Genomic DNA, 7,286 nt, shown 5'->3' with positions numbered 1-7,286 from the left:
CGAAAACTGGCGCTTGCAATTGCTTATGAATCAAGATATATTACAGGAATTTCACCGAAAGCTATTTCAGATAATTCCGTCATCCAGTTTTTTTAAATTCATTCACCAGACGACAATTAGTAGACAATTAAGGATAAAATTGTTGCAGCATATATTGGATATGGTCGTGTAGTACTTTTCTACAGACGTAAGTAGATAAATGAAAAACAAGGAAAAATAAAAATAAATACAATAATCGGGTTTCGAACTTATGGCTCAAAAATGTAAAGCCTTTGCGTTGCGAACTAAGGAGACCATAGTCATATCGTCATGTAGTATAAGCTGCAAATGGGAGAAAAAATTAATTATGATAACGGAATAATAAATTAAAAGGAAAGGAAAAAACTCGAGAACATACCCGAAAACGACTACCAAGCTCTCAGGCTATGTATAAATTTTTTTATTTAGTTTTTTTATATTTTATTTTTATAAAATTTTATTTATTTTGTATTTTTATATATATTTTTTGGTTTTTGTATACAATCTGAAAGCAGAATGCCAACGACATCAGATTATCTTCTAATCGCAGGGTAATCCTTCCGTCTATAGAAAATTTCCAATTTGATTGCAAGGATTATATACACTCATGTGTGTGTGTATATTTCATTTATACACCTTATGCAATAGAACTGGAGGAATAATGATTAAAAACACAAAACAAAACAAGCAGGGAAACTAGGGGAGAGCAAGCCGAAGCAGAACAGATGGGAACGTACATAACATTGAAAACACCTGTCATGGGGGAAATGAAATTAACCAACATCTTGCCGACGAGAAACAAGATTCAACATGCTGGCGAAGAGGTCTCGATATCGGGTCATTGCAAATTTTGGCGATATACAACTGAGTAAATTAGCTTACCACGCCTATTTTCATTCTCTGCGTTCGTATGGCATCATATGCTGGGGTAACTCATCATTGAGTAAAAGAGTGTTCATTGCACAAAAGCGTGTAATCAGCATAATTGCTGGAGCTCATCCAAGATTATCCTGCAGACACATATTTAAAGAGCTAGAAATATTCACTGTAGCCTCACAATATATATATTCACTTATAAAATTTGTTGTTAACAATCAGAACGAATTCAAAAGTAATAGCAGTGTACAAGGCTACAACACTAGGAGAAAGGATGATCTTCACTACTCAAGGTTAAATCTAACTTTGGCTCAGAAGGGGGTAAATTATGATGCCACAAAAGTCTTTGGTCACTTACCTAATAGCATCAAAAGTCTGACAGATAGCCATATAGCATTTAAAAGGAAATTAAAAGAATTTCTTAACGGCAACTCCTTCTACTCATTAGATGATTTTTTGGATATAGTAAGTGGGTAATTTCCCAAACCTCCACAAAAAAAAAGAAAAAAAAATTGAGTGTCATGTAATATTTTGTGTAATGTAACATCTTGTATAGACACCTTTTATTAACCTGACACGTTCCACATCATTACGAAGTGTCGTATTCATGATCTATGGAACAAGTACTAATCTAATGTAATCTAATCTAATCTAATCGAGGCAGTAGAAGCATGTCGAATAAGCTTTGATCATATACTGCCTAAAGGCCATGTGATCTTCCCCTTCGCTTTCTACGACATACTGAACGAAGTATCCCAGCAACTGGGAGCAATATGATGTCCGTAGTGTATACAGTCTCATTATATCGTGCAAGGAAGGCCAGTTATGTCCAAGACCAGTATGCCGTATGACCTCCACAAGTAAAACGATGTCGTATCGTATGTGTACAAGTACAACGACTACATAAATACGACTTGTTGAAATCCAGTTATTTACTACCTAGTACCACAAGGACGCTAAGCGCATCGGCAAAATCGGAAGACTGATATTGCACCAAACTGCCGTCCAAGTTGTGTGCGGCGATTCTCTTTCACCGAGGTTCGGGCGAAGGACCTCTTCCCAACGAATCTTAAGGAATTTCATGGTGGTCCATAAAATGTCAGCCCCTGAATATCTCACAGCAAGACAGAAGTAACGAATGAGTTATTACTTATAAGTTACGCGACCAACATCAATAGGGGGTTCAAGACCAGCGGGACGGACACTGAGAAGTAAACGAGGCCTGAATGTCCGAGTTGCTTGAACTATCGTCAAAACACTATGTCTCACGTATAGCACCGTCGTCTTCCTTCGAATATCGCCCAGGCCCAACCCCCCAAAGGAACGAGCAACGCCTCAAACCGTAAGCGAAAGATAAGTCGTTGCCATAAGAAACAACCAGACGAGTGTTTTAGTTTCTTCGCCATCGGTGAGGGAAGCGGATAAACCTGGGCCACGTAATAAGCATTTCATAAGATATACGTATCCAGTATTCGGACTTTCTGGGGAAAAGTAAGAGAACACCTGAATTTTGTCCATGAATTTTGTCCATAACAGACTTCCAGGTGAGCGTCGCCATTTTGAGTGGACAACGATAAATAATGATACGAGAGACGTATGCCGATCCACTGCAGTAGGTCACGGGACAACAACGTCTTCAAAACCTCGCAAAGTAAGAAGCCTGCAGACTTCATTAATTATTGCACCTGAACTCCGACAATAATCGTCGATTACAGCCTTCAGTCTATCTACGAGACGTTGAACACTCGAACATTGGATGGCTCTGAGCACTATGGGACTTAACATCTGAGGTCATCAGTCCCCTAGAACTTAGAACTACTTAAAACCCAACTAACGACATCACACATAACCATGCCCGAGCCAGGATTCGAACATTGGTATAATCAATTCCAGCATCTTCGAGTGACACCGCACGGAAGGAATTATCGCGATGCTTCAATGGGACTTGTGAACTATGTTGCGACAGTAATCTTTCAACGTGACGGGGATCCATAACTTTCACATAAAACACGTAGTCGCTTCCGTCAAAATAAGCAGTGTGGACCTGATCAGTGTTCACATGAATTCTGTTGATAATCCAGTCGTGGATTTCTGGAGAACCGGGCTGCACGTGTCGTGTTGTTTTATCGATAGTGGAGCTCACAGTACCTTTTCGTGGAATACGAGTGGAAACCAAGGTAGCCAAGCGCGGCTGCCGACGCCGCTGCAGGTAGACGTACACAAACTACAGTAAGGCCGAGCGAAGGAACTACGACTCACTCGGCAGACAGAACAACACTAACGGGGAAAACTTCACACAAGCGACGCTGCGGCAAACGAGATAAACAGGAACCTCCCCGCTCGTGGCTCGAAGCGGGTTAAACTTATTACGAGGTAAAAGATATACGCTACTTATTATACTTTTGACGCCGTTTCCTTAGAAACTGTGTAGTATCTGCGGATAAACAGATAGTTGGCTTATTCACTGAGCGAAGTTTCTGGGAAATCGGGTGATGGCACTTGCGGTGTTGTTCTTGCCAATACGGGCCGCGCATTATACAATGCATTCCCTCGACGGAACTTCCCTTATACGAGAAGAGCGCCTCGTTTGTGTGTGGGTGCTCACGCTGACAGAGCGTGTATTTATACTGGAGACGCAGCTGCAGCCCGCGACGCAGATGCGCCGGCGGTGTATACGGAGGCGCTTCCGGCAGAGATGCAGACGCATCGGGCAACACGGGCACCGCGCTGCGTCGTGTCGTCGCGACGCATCTTGGCGGTGCAGGGGGCTTGCGGGGGAGGGAGGGGGGGAAGGGGGTCCAGAAATAGAGGCGTGTTTGCCCGCTGCCGCGGCGGCGGGGCGCCCAGAATAGAGCGGGCGCAGCACACCGCGGTGGCCGGCCGACGTCTGCGTCTGCCGCGACCTCTACATTGTCACCGCTGCACTTCCACTCTCACTCTATCGCCCCATATAAAATTCACCCGCAGTTTGCAGTTTTACCCCAGTTTCCTGACTGGTTTGGTAAGGAAATGTCTCCAGCAACAACGAACCAGAATTACGTGATATTACCACCATCTCAAAAAGCTAAATTTGTACTCCTTATGCCAGTTCCGACTCGATCCCTAAGTGCGAAAAGCATTAATTCAAGGTGTAACGGCTAAATGATTCACTTACTCTCTAACTGATAAAAATCTAACGATTATGTGGGACTGTTCATGTCGCTCTCATGGTTAATCTGCTTCTGTGTGGGAACTAATTGCTACTGGCGTTCCGCAAGGTTCAATGCTGGGACCGCTCCTATTTCTTGTGTACATAAATAACCCTCCATCTCACACCAACAAAGTTGTAATTGTGTTCTTTGCTGATGGTGCAAGCATGAAAGTGTTGTGTACATAGTTCCGCGTAGTCAGCGCGTACACAACTTTCCCACTAGAGCGCGCCCCGCTAAGCACAACAGCGCAGGTGCAGCGCTCGTCCCTCTCCGCACTACGAGATGGCGCTGCCACAGAGACGGACCAAATTCTGCTTCCGCCGATCCGTGTATTAATATGTAACGCAGCCAATGAGATTGCTGCTAACGTAGAACCTTTTCTCCTCGCGAATCACACTCGTGTAGTGATACATGAACGCGCGAGGTATTATAACGAGTGTACAGACCTCCCATTAGTCAGTCTGCATTTGTCTGCACCAGTCTGTATCAGTCTCCATTTGTCTGCACCAGTCTTTACCAGTCTTTACTCAAGTTTCAGTCTGCGCCTAGTAAGATTACCTTATTCCTGTACATAGCCATGAAGATAAATGTATAGACACTTTGTCAAGTATCAGAGATATGTGAGAATAAGATTAACGTACCAAGATCAAAGGAACTTCAGATTGTCAATTGTTAACAGTATCCAGAATCAAGTTACGTAATGTCTATGCTTTTCATTATTTTAATAAATGTGTGTGAAAATTAATCAAGTTCTTTTTAAAGTTGGTCACCGTCAATCTGCTACTCTAAGCGTGCAAGTGGCATTTCTATCGTCTGACCTAACGGCAGAAGATAAACACACCACGATAAGATCACGAGACATATTGCTGACACTCGCCTACTTCTTTAGAGCGACAAGTCAAATAATCTGATGGTGTGTGTACCGAAGGTCTTACAGTACGCACACCACAGAAAGTCATGCCTAACAGAGCTGCAACAATATAACGAGCAATAAATAAGTTACTCAAAAGTAATATTGGTTGATTCTCTGTAAAAGATCGATATCTTAGAAACATCACAGTTCATCAGTTTCTGTACTGGGCAAGAAACGTCATCATCAATGACAATTCAGCTCAAGGGGAAGAATGATTTAGGACTGATTGTTCAAAATTTCAGGTTGTGCGCAGTGACCAGAACCACATATGCAAACCACATGATATAGATCTTCTCAAACAGCGATATGTGCTGTACGTGTAATTACTCTTTCTGGTGCTACAGGCATTGGAAAATTGGCTTACTTTGCATCCTTCCTTTCCTTGAATTCATATACAATAACTGTCTCGGGCAATTCCACGCATAGACAAAAAGTAGTCGTTGCAAAGACCCATGCTGTAAGGATAACAGCTGATGTCCATCCTTGAACTTAATCGTACTACTAACAAACCCATAATATTCAGATAACTCAGGGGAAACGCAGCCTAGTGACGTCGTCGACAACTGCTGGTATTTCGACAGGAGCACACCCTGTCATTTCCTAGGGAGAACTGCTTGGCCATGAAAATGGCACGGTGTGCTCCTGTCGAAATATCGGATGTATTCAAATGTTGAAATGTGTGTGAATTCCTAAGGGACCAAAGTGCTTAGGTCATCGATTTAGACTTACACACTACCAAAACTGACTTATGCTGAGAACAACACACACACCCATGCCCGACCTCGGGAGGGAGGGGCCACGCAGTCCCGGCTGTATTCCCGTAAGTTATTTGAAAATTGTATACGCTGAGAGGAATGCCGTCACAGCACAATAATAATTTACTCCTCAATGATTTGATGTTTAGAATCAGGCGCTACTTCAAAGGAACAGAAACATTGCTAAATATTACACTAGAAACGAAAACTGCCTCCATTACCCACAACCTAACCTTACTATTGCATAGTAAACAGACACAGTATGCAGCCTCAAATATTTTGACCACCCCTATATTAATTAGAAAAGGCGACATAATGAAAACTGTAATAACAAACTGAAATAATTTCTGCTTGGCAACTTACACTACTCCTTAGATGAATTTCTGAGAAGATGGTATGTATGTGGTCGGGTTACATTTCTCAAACTTTTGTATCAAACAAGTTTAAAATAAACATTTGTGTTACGTAAAAGACCAGAAGTTAGCCAAATTTTAATGGGAAAATGTATTTTATTGGTCAACCTACTGACACGTTCCACGTAACGGCGAGTTGCCGCGAATGTGGTCCATGTTAAATGAAGCATCTTGATTTCTCCCAGGGTTGTTTGAAGTTGTATTATGTATAACCGTATCGTGTTTTTCAGTGTTTTCAGGGACTCGTTCGACACCCCGGCATGATACATCTGCAACCAGCACAAGAGTACCCACCATCAGTCATACAAGCGTTGGCAGCACTGAATGCCGAACATTTACTATTTTTGCAGTTTGGTCCTTACGTTCGTGCCTCCAAGATCGCAAGGCCCCCAAGATCGTAGCAAAACGTCAAATCTGTTTCGTATTCTGCAACCCTATAATGACATTTCGGATGTAATACCTTATAGCTGTTCGGAGAAAGGAAATGATAAATACAGAAAATTTGTGTTTTAGTTTAGGAATTTATAAATCTTTAAATGATGTCTAACTGACAACCTCAGCTGCCGTCAGGTGTTGTTATTATACCTCGATGTGGACAGCTGAAAATGTGTGCCCCGACCGGGACTCGAACCCGGGACCTCCTGCTTACATGGCAGACGCTCTATCCATTTGAGCCACCGAGGACACAGATGAACAGTGCGACTGCAGGGACTTATCCCTTGCACGCTTCCCGTGAGACTCACATTCCCAACTGTCCACAATTCTACTTATGTACTGTACCTTATAGACATTTGCCCACCCACTTATTACTCGCGCACGCTTTGGCGATTCCCGTAAGAGTTTGGGCAACCTGTGCTCATTCGCACAGACGAAGGTCAATGGCTGGGTAGCCTTTAACTATATATACGAAGACAGTAACTAGTTCTCGAAAGAACAGTTATAGTTAAAGGCTACCCAGCCATTGACCTTCGTCTGTGCGAATGAGCACAGGTTGCCCAAACTCTTACGGGAATCGCCAAAGCGTGCGCGAGTAATGAGTGGGTGGGCAAATGTCTATAAGGTACAATACATATGTAGAATTGTGGACAGTTGGGAATGTGAGTCTCACGGGAATCGTTCA

At 42.8% G+C, this 7,286-nt stretch overlaps 1 non-coding gene across 1 annotated transcript; it reads right to left on the bottom strand.

The window, feature by feature from the left end:
• Positions 1-6,776: 6,776 nt before the first annotated feature.
• Trnat-ugu (transfer RNA threonine (anticodon UGU)) lies at positions 6,777-6,850 on the bottom strand. The gene has a single exon. It is a non-coding gene; the product is annotated as a tRNA-Thr (tRNA).
• Between the last annotated feature and the right edge of the window lie 436 nt (positions 6,851-7,286).

Source organism: Schistocerca nitens, chromosome 7, assembly GCF_023898315.1.
Source record: "Schistocerca nitens isolate TAMUIC-IGC-003100 chromosome 7, iqSchNite1.1, whole genome shotgun sequence".
Lineage (NCBI taxonomy): Eukaryota > Metazoa > Arthropoda > Insecta > Orthoptera > Acrididae > Schistocerca > Schistocerca nitens.
This window is presented reverse-complemented; position numbering and strand designations above follow the sequence as displayed.